This window comes from Dendrobates tinctorius, unplaced genomic scaffold, assembly GCF_039654945.1.
Source record: "Dendrobates tinctorius isolate UK_male_01 unplaced genomic scaffold, ASM3965494v1 ptg000107l, whole genome shotgun sequence".
Taxonomy (NCBI): Eukaryota; Metazoa; Chordata; class Amphibia; order Anura; family Dendrobatidae; genus Dendrobates; species Dendrobates tinctorius.
Genome location: NW_027361775.1, coordinates 33,246,622 through 33,262,918, shown reverse-complemented (window position 1 = coordinate 33,262,918; position 16,297 = coordinate 33,246,622).

Below are 16,297 nucleotides of genomic sequence, written 5' to 3'. Positions count from 1 at the left end.
ATGAGGTCTACTCAGTTAGTATTTGGGGGTAAAGATTAGGCCATAGACTCGGGCTGTAACCTACCCACGTTCTCATCTTTTCTTTTGGATGGACCAGGTAGTTGGAAGATGATTCGGATGGCGTGAGGAAACGTTCTTATTCTGTATGCTGCTCGGATCCTCCATCTGCGGGAGACCTAAATCTTGAAAAACTCTAACAGAATTATCTAAGTTAGACAAAGCATACGTAACATTGTTCTTTATCACCAACAATTTTGTGGGGAAACCCCATCTGTATAACACTTTGTTCTTCCTCAGATGTTCTGTAATGGGAAGGTATTCTCTTCTTCTTTGAAGTGTGGCCTTGGAGAAGTCAGCGAAGATCTTTAGATCTTAATATGGCTTTGGGAGTCGAGCTTTTTGTTTGCTGATTCTGAGAACATCCTCTTTAGTTAGGTAATAGTGAAAAAATGCAATCACATCCCGAGGGGCCTTTTCTGGAGCATATTTGGATTTGGGCAATCTGTGAATGCGTTCAATGAGTAAGTTGCCCTTAGGGGCCTCAGGAAGTAGTGTGTGAAGCATCCTTTGGGTATAGGAGTCTAAGTCTCTATCCTTGATATTCTCAAGGATGCCTCTAAATTTAAGGTTATTCCTCCTACTTCTGTCCTCCTGCTCGGTTAGTTTAGCTTTTAAAAAGGCCACCTCCTCCTCTAGTGAATAATGTTCATCGATTAATTGGTTATGGGACACTACCATTTCCTCCATTTTGTTCTCTAGGAAATTCACTCTTTGACCCAGGCTGTCAATGTTATTTTGAAGAGTTGCATTACAGTATATTTATCAAATTGTGTCTGCACATTTTTTGCGAGTAAGCAGATCATGCTTTTAATAAAAAGTTCAGATGCATTATTTTCTGAGGCTTCAACTTGTAACATCGTTTGTAATATATGGTCTGCAGCTGGGCTTTTTGGTGATGAGGAAATAAATTCCTGTATTGGGGAGTCTTGTTGAATTTCTGATGAAGTGCTGCTCATATCGTCTTTTTCTTGTATTGAGTGTGCCCTTTTTTTTACTATGGGGGTGAGTGGCAGGTCTGATATGTTGGAGATATCTGGGCAGGATGAGGATTCTTTTAAAGTACTCATTTCTAAATTTAGAGCAGTCTGCATAGTAGATAAGCGCTGAGATCCTTTGTAGTTAGGAATTTGGCGTAAGTTGCGCAAATTGCGTATCTGCTGAGAAGTCTCACAAGTGTCATGGCCGCTATCGCGAGATTTCAAGCGCTTTTGCTGTGTAGTGCTAATGGAGTCTTTTAAAGCACTCCCTGGGCTCTCTAAAGCGGCGGTTTTTGCAGCGCTGGGGCCAGACTTGCTTCCAGCCTTAAAGGCTGTATGTTTTAGGCGCTGGGATGCTTGCACTGGTTTTACACTCACCGGCCTGGGGCTGCATGGAGAGAGCCGGGCGCCATCTTTGATTTTCAGTGCTGAGGGAGAGCCCTTGTTTTTCTTTAGCTTTTCAGCTGCTTTACTGCGGGAATCCATCCTTTGACCCCAGCGGTATGTTCTAGGGGTATTCCTATGCGATCTGTGTCAATCCTGGCCTCCAACTCGCTTACGTTATCGCTTGGTAGGTTGCCCTGGAACAGGAGCTCAGAGCTGCTGCATCCACTCAGGTCACAGGCTGGCCACGCCCCCCACGTAATCTGCCAACTTTGAAAAAACTGAGTAGAGGGAAAAAGTGCAATTATTTGACTGCTACAGGTATGCACCTTCACAGTCAACATTCGTTACTCTGGGAATCCCACTGCTCTAAAATGCGGACCAGCAGACCTCAAAAACCAACAGCCACCCCATCAATCGCATCTGCTGCTTCTTCCTCCTCTGTTACTGTGCTAAGCATTGTGATGCAGGTCTCCGACCGCAGAACCTCGGCTTCTTTACCTGCTCCAGTCAGGCTGAGTGAGAGCCTGTCAGCTTGCTCACAGCTTTTTCAATCCACATCTCCTCCTGCACTTCCCTCATGGTCCAGCAGTTTGTCCAGTTCACCGTACACCTCCCTCTCTCAGCCAGCCGACGTTACCGCAGTTGTGGTCACGTAAAAGATTGTTTCCTCCTTCACGTGATAAAGCTAAGAGGTTGAACTCCACCATCTCCAATCTGTTGGCCATGGAAATGCTGTCTTTCCGCCTGGTAGATACACATGGTTTCCGAAAGCTGATGGCCATCGCAGTCTCCCAGTACCAGTTGCTCAGCCACCATTACTTTTATTAGAAAGCTGTGCCTGTGCTACACCAGCATGTTGCAGACATCACCCACTCCTTGACGAAATCTATGTCTGCATTTCACCACAGACACTTGGACGAGTAAGCATGACCAAGAGAGTGTTACATCTCACTGACTGGGCACTGGGTGACTCTGGTGGTTGTGGGGGACAGGCAGGGAAGGTGCTGCTCCACAAGTCTTGGAATCCCCACGCCTTGCAGGACAAACCTCTATATTTCACACTTCCTCCAATGCAACTGACTCCTCCTCTACCTCGTCTAGGGCCTTCAACTGCACCCTCAACCTCTGCCTTAATGGGACATGCGTTCCAACAGTGGAGAACGAATCGCCACCACCTCCATACTGCGCAGCTCACAGCAATCAGGTAGTGTTAAAATTGAGATCGCAGTCATACAGCTGAAGAGTTGTGGACAGCTCTCCAGGCTGAGTTTAATCAATGGCTGTCTCCGCTGAATCGGCATCCATGGAAGGCCATGTCCGAAAACAGTGTGAACTTAGTGGATGCCCTATGCCAAGGCAAGCCCACACACGTGCCTTGCATGGTTCATATCCTCAACCTGGTGGCACAGTGTTTTCTCTGACAGTATCCTGGCCTGGGTGAATTGCTGCAGAAAGCATGGAAGTTGGGTGCTCCCTTCCTCCGTTCACACCCATCAGGTCATCGACTTGCATCAACACAGAAATCTTTGTCCATGCCAGTTAACAAGTTGATATGTGATGTGCTGACACTTTGAAATTCCACTCTGATAACCATCCCCTCTCTGTTGTTCGTGGTTGGCGGAAGTGGGGAAACAAATATCAGTGTTACCCAGCCACCAACACAACATGGGCTTGGACCTCATGGAAGAGCCTGACATATGAGTGCCTTCTTGCTGCACTATCTCCAACATGATCCCCGTATAGTTATGATTCGAAACAGTTGGGACTACTCGGTTGCCACTCTGTTAGATCCACATTATAAGACAAAATTTTGCCAGATGATTCCCGCCCTAGAAAGGGACCCGCGAATGCTGCAGTTTGAAAACATGCATTTAAACAACCTTAAGAGAGGTTTTCCCAATGACAGCAGTGAGGCACACAGTGTGCATCGCAGCTCTAGACTTCCAAACTCCGGCACGTCAAATCGTCAATGCCAAAACATTAGCAGCAGCAGTTGTAGTGTAAGTTGCAGAAGCAATTTCTATGAGTCCTTTGACACTTTGTTTTAGACCAGTTCGTGCACCAGTCCAAATCTGACTCGTGGTGAACAAATGGAAAGGATGGTGCAGGGGTATCTAGAACTGAATATCAATAGCATCAGGGAGGGTTTGGACCCTTTCACATTTTGGTCTTCCAAAATGGATGAGTGGCCTGAACTCACCCCTTACACCTTGGAGGTTTTATCATGCCCGGCATCCAGCATTCTCTCAGAACATGTTTTCAGCGCTGCTGGTGGTGTCCTGACGATAAGCACAGCCGGTTGTCCCCTGAAAGTGTAGCCCGCCTAACTTTCATTAAGATGAACAAGATCCAAGGACTTTGCATCCCAATGGCAGACAGTACAGACTAGGCTATGTTGAAGTTTTTAGTGTGCTGCTTTGATCTTGCGTAATTGCCCTCTGTGATGTCTTTAGTGTGGCTTCTGTGCCTGCTGCAGATGTTAACACAAATTTGTGGAAATATGAACAGTCATGGTTGGTCTCCATCTGCTGGGTTGGCTGTAGTAGAAGTTGTGTTGGTCCCTATTATACTATTTCTACTCTCGTGAAATTGATGCCACTTCAGTGGTGTCAGGCCCTCATTTTTTGAAATTTTTTTTTTTTTTTTTTTTAATTCGTTTATTGAACCTCAGGACACAAATAATGTACAACATACATAATAGCTTATGATAACAAGCATTATACATAGCACACATGTTTCCGTCCAATGTAAAATACAATGCAAAGAGATTGCACACTCTTATAGATAAACAAGGCCAAATGTACATATCCTTCCAAACATACCTAAAGGATAATTGGCTATACATTTTCCAGCATGTGTATCAATCCAATTCCACAAGCCTTGTCGTATCATTCAGAAAATTCCTAAACTACAAACTACCACTACATCAACTAGTATCTCCTATTTCCGCAGCCTGGTCTCCTATATCAAATTATGTCGCATGTGATGTCTCAGCCTTGCAAAGTAAGATGAGAGGAATTCCACCTCTCCCAAATCTTTTCAAATTTGCCCGGGCATCCCCTATTTTGGCATAACGTGCGCTCATATGGAATAATCGAATTTACCAACTCGATCCAAAATCTAAGGGAAGGACATGAACCCCCCATCCACCGCAATGCCAGCACCTTTCCGTGCCATAAACAGCATCTCTCGCAGGAAGACCCCAGTATAGCTATCCCAAATCTCCTCCTCCCATACCCCAGACAAGCAGACCAATGGCTCTAGAGGGACAGGGGTTTGTACCAGGGATGTCAGTAGTGTAGTCACCTATTTCCAGTAATGTAGGATAGTGGGACATTGCCACACCATATGAATAAAATCCGCATCTGGCAAGTGACATCGCAAACATTCTGATGATTGGAGCCGACCCATCCTAAAAAGTTGCATCGGAGTCAAATATCATTGATTAATTATATATAATTGTATCATTCTATTGTTAGTAGATGGTGATACTCCAATCGGAGATTCCAGAATCTCCTCCCACTCCTCTCTTTGCGCATTAGGGATGAGTCTTTCCCACCTCCTCTTAATGGAGCTTATGGTCGATTCTGCCCCTACTGACAGCACGTATGTATACAAAGAGGATATGAGACCCTGGGGACCCTGCAAATTGAGGATTCCTATCAGAGGTAAAGATGAAATAGTACGGCCCACACCCCTACCCCTCATATGTGATTGAAGAGCCGATCTCAGCTGCAAATAACGAAAAAACTGAGATCTCGGAAAATCATGTGTGACCTGTAATTGTTCAAAAGACTTTAAGATCCCTCAGTCATACAAGTCTCCCAGTGAAGAGACGCCACACTGAATCCAAAAAACAGTGGATGGGCGATTCAACAACCCCGGAAAATAGTTATTATTCCACAGGGGCATTGAAGCTATAAAATCTTTAAACCCAATTACGTTCTTGATTTGTCTCCATATTAATCGTGCCAGCCGGAGCATGGGTAGCAGACGTGGGACATTAGTTTTCTCCAACTCAAGGAACACTAACGGGCAATCCGCTTGTGCAGCGTGAAGCAAGTGACTTTCAGAATTGGGGAGGCAATTACCCGGCATCCATTTACTTAAAGCTTTAGCCTGCCCAGTTAAGTAGTATAGGAAAAAATCTGGCAACGTCGCCCCACCTCCCTTCTTTGGTCTTTGTAAAGTGGACAATTTAAGTTTGGGCCTAGTTTTCCCCCATATAAAGGACGTGACCAGGGAATTGAGACTTACAAAAAAGGACCTGGGCACCGGTACCGCACTGTGCTGAAGGGAGTAGCTAAATTTAGGGAGTAGTATTATTATAATCAGGTTAATGCGTCCAGCCACAGATAATGGGAGCCTACTCCAGGGTGCAAATTTAACTTTATTCATTTTTTGAAATTTGAATACTAGTGATTGGGTATTCATCTGCTGGGTTGGGTGTAGTGGAAGATGTGTCGGTCCCTATTACACTATTTCTACTCTCGTGAAATTCATGCCACTTTGGTGGTGTCTGCCACTAATATTTGGAAATATGAACTCTCCTGGTTGGGTGTCCATCTGCTGCATTGGCTGTAGTGTAAGAGATGTCGCTCCTTATTATACTACTTCTACTGTGGTGAAATTGATGCCACTTTGGTGGCGTCTGCCATTAATTTTTGGAAATGTATACACTCCTGGATGAGTGTCCATCTCCTGGGTTGGCTGTAGTGGAAGATGTGTCTGTCTCTATTATACTATTTCTACTCTTGTGAAATTCATGCCACTTTGGTGGTGTCTGCCATTAATATTTGGAAATGTGAACACTCCTGGTTTGGTGTCCATCTGTCGGGTTGGCTGTAGTGTAAGGGGTGTCAGTCCCTGTTATACTATTTCTACTGTGGTGCAATTAATGCCACTTTTCTGGTGTCTGCCAGTATTTTTTTGTACTTAATTTGAAATTCAATTTTAAGCTGTAAATGCTGGCCCAGACCCTGATACCTCATGCATGGCTGCTTGCTGCTGTGCTATTATAAAATTTGTACTGTGGTTGAATTGAGGCCAATTTCCTGGTGTCTGCCCCTATTTTGATGTGTTTTGGCAGCTTTTGGGCCCGTTTGAAGGTGTTGTGTATGTGTTTCTTTTTGCCTCCCATTGACTTGAATGGCGTTTGATGAATATTCGATGAATAAATCGGCGAATATTGCAAATTTGGCGATCATAATCCGAACCGAACTTTGAAATATTCAGTCATCTCTTTTGAGGACAAATGGCCTCCATCCTTAAAATTTCTAAGACGGCAGTCCATTACAGCAAGGCCAAGCAGCAGACATTGGGGACAACAATGCTACAGACCGCCAGAGGGCGAAAACGACTCTCCACTGACCAGGATGACCGTCATCTTATTTGAATGTCATTTTGGCTTCAGAAACCGCTGGTGATAACAGCCCATGATTGTGGCCAGTCATGCATTTTTAGTAATGTCCACACTGTAGGAAAGATGTAGTATTACATGCCAGAAATTCTTGGTAGTTGTTTTCCACTCCGCTCTATAAAGGCACTGTCACACTTAGCAATGCACCAGCGATATGACGCAGTCAGGATCGCTGGTGCATCGCTAAGTGGTCGCTAGTGAGCTGCCACACAGGCAGATCTCACCAGCGACATAGCAGGGGTCGGGGGTCGCTACTTACCTGTCAGACGAGGCGATCCTGACGTCCTCCCGCCCGCGTCCACGCGTTGCTCATCGGCACCATAGGAAGCTGACGACGAGAAACGGCCCAGGATGTTCTCGCGCGATCAGCGATTATCAGCGGGGGAGCCGGTCGGAGGTAAGTATCAGACATAGCGATATCACTAGCAATATCGCTATAACGTCACAAAATCAGTGACGTTATAGCGATATTGCTAGCAATATCGCTTAGTGTGACAGGCCCTTAAAAGTTAGTTTTGAGCATTAGACCTTCCCCACTATGGCAGTCATATGTCCTATTAGACCTTATAGTCGGTATTCTTATAGTGAGACAACCCCTTTTATACTGTGTTTCCTTGTGATTTACATGTTTTTCTTCTTCCAAACAGGCAGATAGAATCTGTCCCCGTATCTGATAGAGACAACGCTAGAGACAACGCTATTATCTTGCCATCCTTGTCCCAAATGTCAGGTATGTCCTTGTCTGCAGCACCAACAATGGGAATGTTGACTTCAAGGCTCAAATATATCCACGTGGTTTTTATGTTTTCCATGTTTCATGTATAAATGTTGACTGTGTTATATTGACAACCTGTAATAACACTTCATTACCTATGTCTTGTAGATCACTCTGATATAGACACACATCTGGTCTCAGAGGATGAGGAGGATCGCAAGTCATCTCCAGAGTGTGCACCAAAATCCAGCACAAGTAGATTATGGGGTCATTACTGGGAGCTCCAGGCTGATATATGTGCACAACACCAAATAAAGGACAGGAATACCATAATATCAAATGCAACATCCACCGCCCCATGGTTAGCGGTCATTGTACTTTTGTCCTTAGAAAGTGCTGGTGATAGCAGCCCATGATCGAGGCCAGTCATGCATCTATAGTGCTGCCCCCACACTGTAGGAGAGATGTAGTATTACATACCTGACATAATTGGTAGTTGTTTTCCTCTCTGCTCTATAAAAGTTAGTTTAGAGCATTAAACCTTCTCCACTATGGAAGTCATAAGTCATATTAGGCCTTATAGCATAATTAGTGTTCTTATAGTTTGACAACCCCTTTTATACTGATGCCTTGTGATTTACGTGTTTTTCTTCTTCCAAACAGGCAGAAAGAATCTGTCCCCGTACCTGATAGAGACGACGCTATTAGCATCCTACCATCCTCGTCCTCACTATCATCAGGTATGTTCATGTCTGCAGCACCAACAATGGGAATGTTGACTTCAAGGCTCAAATATTTCCACATGGTTTTTCTGTAATAGGTCTCCTATGTTATTCATGATTCATGGATCACAATTATGTTGCCCATGGGCCCATACTGAATCCCTATTTCACTAATTTTGTACAATTGTTTTCATGGATTCTGTGAGATACGTTGCAGCGTCCAATGACCTACATCATCGTAAGAAGACATTATCTCCTATAATAGAATATTGCTCATCAGTGATGCACCACATGGTGGCACACAGGGCGCTTACTGCTCTATATCAGTGACACATCTAATGCCCCTCAGATGGGATTATGTATATTATATAGGACTTATTCTGTCCTATTATGATATAATACCAGATTATCAGGACTATAGGAGACAGGACTAGAACAATCCTACTATATACAGGAGACAAAGCAGATCCCATTAGGATATGTCATTACTGAGGGGTTTTTTTTTACTTTCTAATCAGAATTTCCAGCTTAGATGGAAAGAATATCAGCAATAAATTTGTTTAAAGAAGAAAAATCAGAAACTAGAGAAAAGGGGAAAAAGAGACTAGGTAAGTGTGAGAATCAGCTCCATGTTGTGTGATGTCAGTAAGAATCATTCGTGGGGAGCAGATGTCATATGTCAGTGATGGGATTATCACATATATGATGGCTGACAATGATCCTGCCCTCTGTGTGATAGTATTCCTCTGCCGTCCGGCCACAGTGACCGCACAGTGATATAATGTCATATGGAGCCCCAATCACTCACATTATATGTACTTCTCTTCTCATAGGTTCCATCTTCCGCCGGATCTCATCATCTTTCCGGCGGGGATTATCCAGGGCAGCGCAAGTATTTGCTTGTTGTTACTGCTGCCCTAGAACCATCTGAAAAACCTAAGCATCCAGCGCCCTGAAGTCCAGCAGATCCACCATCACTGCTGGACCATCCTTGCTGGACCTGTTTAGAAGCGGGACTAACTCCTAGCCGCGGTCTACGGACCAAACATTGGGCATGGGCAGGGCCTTGGGGGCAGATCCCAAGTGCACTCAACCATGTGAAATAGCTTACGCTCAGGAACATTGAGGGCTAGCGCTATCGGATAGCTCTACCCGTTCATTTCCTTTAGGAACAGAGCTATGGGATAGCTCTACCCGTGCACTTTCTTCATGGATAGCGCTATCGAATAGCTCTACCTGAACAGTATTAACGACACAGCTTTTTCATACACAATGAGAGGTACACCAGGTAGTTATTTTTGCTGTTAGTCTGCACATACGCCAGTCTGGTGCGTGGTTACACCCCATTGCGAGGTCAGTCTGATGCGTGGTTACACCCCATTGCATGGTTCGTAATCTCAGCGCACTCCCGAAGGGCGCGCAATCACTCATTATTAACTAAAATAAAAAAAAAAACCTTTGGTTTATTGAAATTTTTTTTCACATTTATCAAACTTAGCTATGTATTTTGTTATCTGATAAAATTCAGTACATACAGATACAGGCCGGTGGCCGGTTCATGCAGCCTTATATGTATATCCTTAGTTATTGTAAAGGTGGCCGCACCTTATACTAAAAACACTTATTACCTTTTGTGTCCAACATTTTACTTATGGGTTGTAAATGTTTGAGCAGAGTCATCACCTCCTCTTGTAGGAATTGAACTATGGGTTACTTTGTGATGTCTGACATTGTACCTGTAGCCTCTGAATTGTGAAATACCATGCAATAGTTACATTATGATGTTATTATTATTATTATTATATAAAATACCTAATAGTTTTATATTTATATTTGAGGACATTGATCAATTAAAATGTTTTTTAGTCCATTTTTTCTTAATTTTTTTTTCAACGATTCTCCATAGAGAGTTATTATGTGTCAAGGGGCAGTAATAAGGCTATGGATGTGCCCGGCCAGAAATAAGGCTATGGATGTTCCCGATACTCAGGGATCGTTTACTGTGAGCCTTTTGTCTATGGCATTATACCCTCACATAGTCGTCCTAACTAGACCGTTAGACTGGCACCATCATCCCCCTCTAAACTGTGGATAGATTTGCCACTTTACAAAGAAAACATTGCTCACATATCGTCAGCCATGACTTTTGACAACACTACCAAAATATACAACGCAAACGAATGAATAACATGACCATACAAAACGGATAACAACATATTGCACTAAATCTCTTCATTATTACCACTATTTTTTAATGCAATACCTTATATCCAGAATATAGATTAATAACAACATAGGGAGGGAGAGTGGACAACTCTAATGCACCTATTGCTATGAAATGTTCTATGGTGCGAACTGGGCATTCGGGAAATAACAACTAATGCTGGGTGACTATGCCTGGTGCACCTTCCAACCGCATGGCTAGCAAGAATTCAACTGTGACCTCCATTTCTGTTTTGAAATATATTCCCTCACCCACATGTTCCCAGTTATAATGATACTGAATCCCAAATTTGCAGACATTAGAATATACACTGCTCAAAAAAATAAAGGGAACACTTAAACACCACAATATAACGCCAAGTAAATCAAACTTCTGTGAAATTAATCTGTCCACTTAGGAAGCAACACTGTTTGACAATAAATTTCACATGCTGTTGTGCAAATGGAATAGAAAACAGATGGAAATTATTGGCAATTATCAAGACACCCTCAGTAAAGGAGTGGTTCTGCAGGTGGGGACCACAGACCACATCTCAGTGCCAATGCTTTCTGGCTGATGTTTTGGTCACTTTTGAATGTTGGTTTTGTTTTCACACTCGTGGTAGCATGAGACGGACTCTACAACCCACACAAATGGCTCAGGTAGCGCAGCTCACCCAGGATGGCACATCAATGTGAACTGTGGCAAGGTTTGCTGTGTCTGTCAGCGTAGTGTTCAGAGACTGGAGGTGCTACCCGGAGACAGGCCAGTACACTAGGAGATGTGGAGAGGGCCGGGCAAGGTACGTGTGTGAGCTAACCTTGCCTTAGAGCCGCCACCAGGTTCCGGCCATTGTTACACACGACGATGCCTGGCTGTAGGTTCAGCGGTATCAGCCAAATATCTGACTGCTCCTTCAGCACTGTCCACAACTCTTCTGCATTGTGTGGTTTGTCATCTATGCAGATTAGCTTCAGCACAGCCTGTTGCCGCTTGGCTGAGGCAGTGCTGCAGTGCTTCCAGCTTCTGACTGATGTGTTCATTTCAGAGATGGAGGCTGAAGAGCAGAAGGAGGAGGAGGTGCAGGAGCAGGAGACTGTGGGAGCAACCCTGACTGACGTAGGGCCAGCAATCCTCGGCGTGGGAAGGAGGTGTTCCATCCCAAGGTCCGACAGGGTGCCGGCTTCTACTATATTAACCCAGTGTGCCGTCAAAGAGATGTACCGTCCCTGCCCACTGGCACTTGTCCACGTGTCCGTGATTGGGTGGACTTTACCAGTAACAGCATTGTTGAGGGCACGGGTAATGTTGTGGGACACATGCTGGTGTAAGGCCGGTATGGCACAACGGGAGAAATAGTGGTGACTGAGGACCGAGTACCTTGGGACAGCCGCTGCCATTAAGTTGCGGAAAGCTTCCATCTAAAAGGCAACATTTTGAGCACAAGCAGACGAGAGATGTGCGAATTAAGTACTGTGGCCTGTGGTGCATTGGCTGGGTATTTCCGCTTGCGTTCAATGACTGGGTTATAGACAACTGAAGGCTGGGCTGGGACAAGGACATGGACAGGCTTGATGACGGTGCTGCTTGACTGTGGGCAAGAACAGGTGCAGGGCTCGAGGCATCTTCACAGGCAAGTGGAACTGGGGATTGGCATGTACGCAAAACAGTGAAAGAAGAAGTGTTGTCACCTGCAGACAGTGTTCCTGGAGACTGTGGATCTGCCCACAAAGTCGGGTGCTTTGCTACCATGTGCTTAATCATGCTAGTAGTGGTCAGGCTAGTAGTTTTACTACCCCTGCTGATGCGGGCATGGCAATTGCTGCAAATGGCCTGTTTGGGGTTATCGGCAGAGCCCTTAAAAAATAACCGGATTCTGGAAGATCTAACACTTTGAATGGCAACTTCCGGCCTGTTGGTGTGACGGGGAACGGATGCACGCCTTCTGTCTGCGGCCACCACACTGCATCTTCCTGCCTGTTGGGGTGATATGCCTCCTTCCCCATGTGTGCTGCCTTGCTCGCTCTGCATGTCCTCCTGCCAGGTTGGGTCAGTCACTATGTCATCCACCACCTCGTCTTCCACATCCGCACCCTGCTCCTCCTCCTGAGTTTCTGGCAATTGTGTCTCATCATCCACCTCAGGTGACCGTGGCTGCTCAAAGATTTGTGAATTGCTACATGGAATATCATCTTGCCCCGCTTCAAGTGGAGCGGGCTAGAGGCACGAATCTACAAATGGATGACTGAACAGCTCTTCTGAGTGTCCGAGTGTGGCATCAGTTGTCTCAGGGCACTCGGCATGGTGGGAGGAAGGAGGAGCAGGGTGAGTAATATCCAGTCCACACTCATGGCTACTCAGACTTAACCGTGTGGAAGACATGGTGGTGTTGGTGGCTAAGTGACTTGAAGCATTATCCGCTATCCAACCAACAACCGTTTCACACTGCTCTGGCTTCAATAGTGTTGTGGTGCGGTCCCCTAGAAACTGAGACAGGAATTTCGATCGCGAAGATGTGGGTCTTTGCTTTGGCCCACTGTAAGCTTTGCCACGGCCTCGTCCTCTGCATGCACCATTAGCATCATGTCCTCTTCCCCGTCCCTTGCCTTGCCCATTTTAAATTGAGTAATGAAAGAGGTAAAAAGCTGCCTACAAATGGATGTCTTTAGAGAACAATTGGATGTGGTAAGTACTGTAGGCCTGGAAAGTTAAGATTTTTCCACCACAGATACACCAGGCCTCTGCCTGAGATAACAGACTGTATTCCTTATTCATCTTTTTTTTGGATACAAAAGACTGCTGGATATAACAACAGTGACAGGCAGGCGAAAAATCAAACAGCCATAAACTGCCCAAAGTTTGAGCACGCACAGATAGTAGCTGGCACGGAGAGACCACTACAATGAATGTGTGGCCTTTTTTATTTTCTGGGCTAAATTCTCGTGTATTTAAAGCAAAGTGACAGGCAGCCCCTAAAAATAAAACAGCCGTAAACTGGCAAGAGTTTGAGCACACAGATATGAGCTGGCACGCAGGTATCACTACAATGTTTGTGTGGCTTTTTTATTTTGTGGGCTAAATTCTCGTGTATTTAAAGGAAACCAGTCACCCCCCCAGAAGTTTTTAAGTAAAAGAGCCACCTTGTGCAGCACTAATACTGCATTCTGTCTAGGTGGCTCTTTTACTTAGCGTCCCTTCCACCGCAGAAATAATCGTTTTTAAAATTGTTCAAAAATACCTGATTTTTGACAGGGGGGCAGGTCTTTCCCCCTCTGACAGACGTCTCAGATCCATCAGTCATTTTGCATTTGGCGCCGCCTCCTCAGTGTTCTTTTGAAATGCTGGCGCCTGCGCTGTACTATAGTTTCGTGGGCATGCGCAGTTAGCGCTGCCCGACGTGCCCGTGCTCTCAGATCACATCCTGGCCTTCATATCGCACGGCCATAGATCCCGCCCCGCAGTCGCTTATGATTTAGTCACACTGCGGGGCTGGGAATCTTGGGCATGCGCAGTAGTTCTCTGCAGCTCTCATGCCCAAGATTCCCAGTCTGTCAGAGGGGGAAAGACCTGCCCCCTGTGAAAATTCAGGTATTTTTGAACAATTTTAAAAACTATTATTTCTGCGGTGGAAGGGACGCTAAGTAAATTAGCCACCTTGACAGAATGCAGCATTAGTGCTGCACAAGGTGGCTCTTACTTAAAAATGCCTGGGGGGGCGACAGTTTCCATTTAAGTGAATTTCAGATCTCTCTTGCAGGTCTTTGACCTGGTGGATACCTGGAAGGTACAAGACTTCTTTTAGGGTGCTTTTATATTGCGCTTAGGGACACGCTCTGTAGTCCCATCGGGGCATAGGTCCTAACCCCCCGCAAATTGGGATTTGGACGTATGAGCTGGCAGAGCGAATGTGCGCTCTGACATGGACCATTTGCGCGAGTGTACACCTACTGGAGGCGAACACTCATGCCTAGTAGACTGCATCTGGGTGTCCGCCTCCAGCGTACATGCCAGAAAATGATGCATGCTAGAAAGCAAGTTTTCTCTGCCTGCACCATTACAGTCTGTGGCCTCGTTGGCACATACATCCAAATCCAGTTTTGAGGGGTGGGTGGTTCGAACATATGCCCGAGGTGTCCCTAAATGATTCATTCTGCAGGATCAATCATACATTTACCTCTAAATTTTATCTCCCATTGAAAACCTCTCTAAATATTGGTTGTTGCTCTTGGTCTGATCATAGTCATTCTTATCTGCCATTCACTAATCCCAAGCAAAACACAAAAGAATTGCTGCTTGAATGATTCTTTTTTCACTTCTTCAGACACTTTCACACAAATTCAGGCTGAATTACAATATTATCTTGATTTAAATTTTTCCTCTGTCTCTCCACTACTCAGGTTACCCTCTGGGATGTCCACAGTGACTTTTGAATATTTTCAAACCTAACTGCAAATTTAGGTGCCTAAAGGGCCTGTCACACTAAGAGATATCGCTAGCAATATCGCTATAACTTGTGACGTTATAGCGATATTGCTAGCGATATCGCTGTGTCTGATACTTACCTACGACCGGCTCCCCCGCTGGTTATCGCTGATCGCGCGAGAACGTCCAGGACTGTTTCTCATCGTCAGCTTCCTGCGGCGCTTCCTGCTGTGACGACGAGCGACTCGTGGAGCCGGGCGGGAGGACGCAGGATCGCCGCATCTGACAGGTAAGTAGCGACCCCTGTCCCCAGCGATGTCGCTGGTGAGATCTGCCTGTGTGGCAGCTCACTAGCGACCACTTAGCGATGTACCAGCGATCCTGACCGCGTGATATCGCTTGTCGGGATCGCTGGTACTTCGCTAAGTGTGACAGTACCTTTAGAGGAGACTTGGAAAATAGACCCCGCTATTGTAAATGAATCTCAAATTATGCTGAAGTTGTATTGAAAAAGACAGTCTACCCATCCAAATATTATACATTAATCTACTGTAAACAAGTACATTTTCCAAACTTCATTCAAGGTTCTTAGGTATAGTTTTGATCAAAATGTACAAGCCCTCTGCTATGTCATCGTGAACCTCTTTGAGGATATTTAACCCATTAGGTGACGTGTAGAGGCAGCAACCATTCATGCCATGATACTGCACCAGCATGGAGATCGACTAAAGTAACCCACAGCCCCACCGCTGCTGGGCAAAGCCCACAAACCTATGGTCCACACCACCCCCCAGAGACTGTCTCACAGCAACAATAACCAACACACAGCACTAAGTTATGAAAGAGCGGACTTAAATAATTATAGTTAACAGACCAAATGGATAAAACTGACTTGTTGATGTAAAAGAAAATTCTGTGCTTGGGATAAAAAAAATCTGGTTCACTCTTAGCCCATAAACTCGCTATGTGGTCGCTGGTGAGATGCCAAACAGTCAGATCTTCCCAACGACGCAGCAACGAAACGGCGACCCGTAGCGACCTTTCGAACGATGTCATTGGTCGTTGGGACCCTGTCACATAGCAGCTACTCTGACGATTCAGACCTCGAATCAACGCAAATCCACGCCTATGTGTCTCGCTTCTGAGTCGCTAACGAGGTCGTTGGTAAGGTGTCAAATATACCGATGCATGCTACCCAGCGGGACCTCAATAATCCAAAAAATGTCCAGCTGATTCCAACTCGACCAGCGATCTCACAGCAGGGGCCTGGTTGCTGCTACCTGGCAAACGTAGCGAGATCGCTGCTGAGGTCGCTGTTGCCTCACAAAACTTGTGACTCAGCAGCGATCTCGCTAGCGATCTCGCTTAGTGTGACGGGGGCTTAAGCCTAAA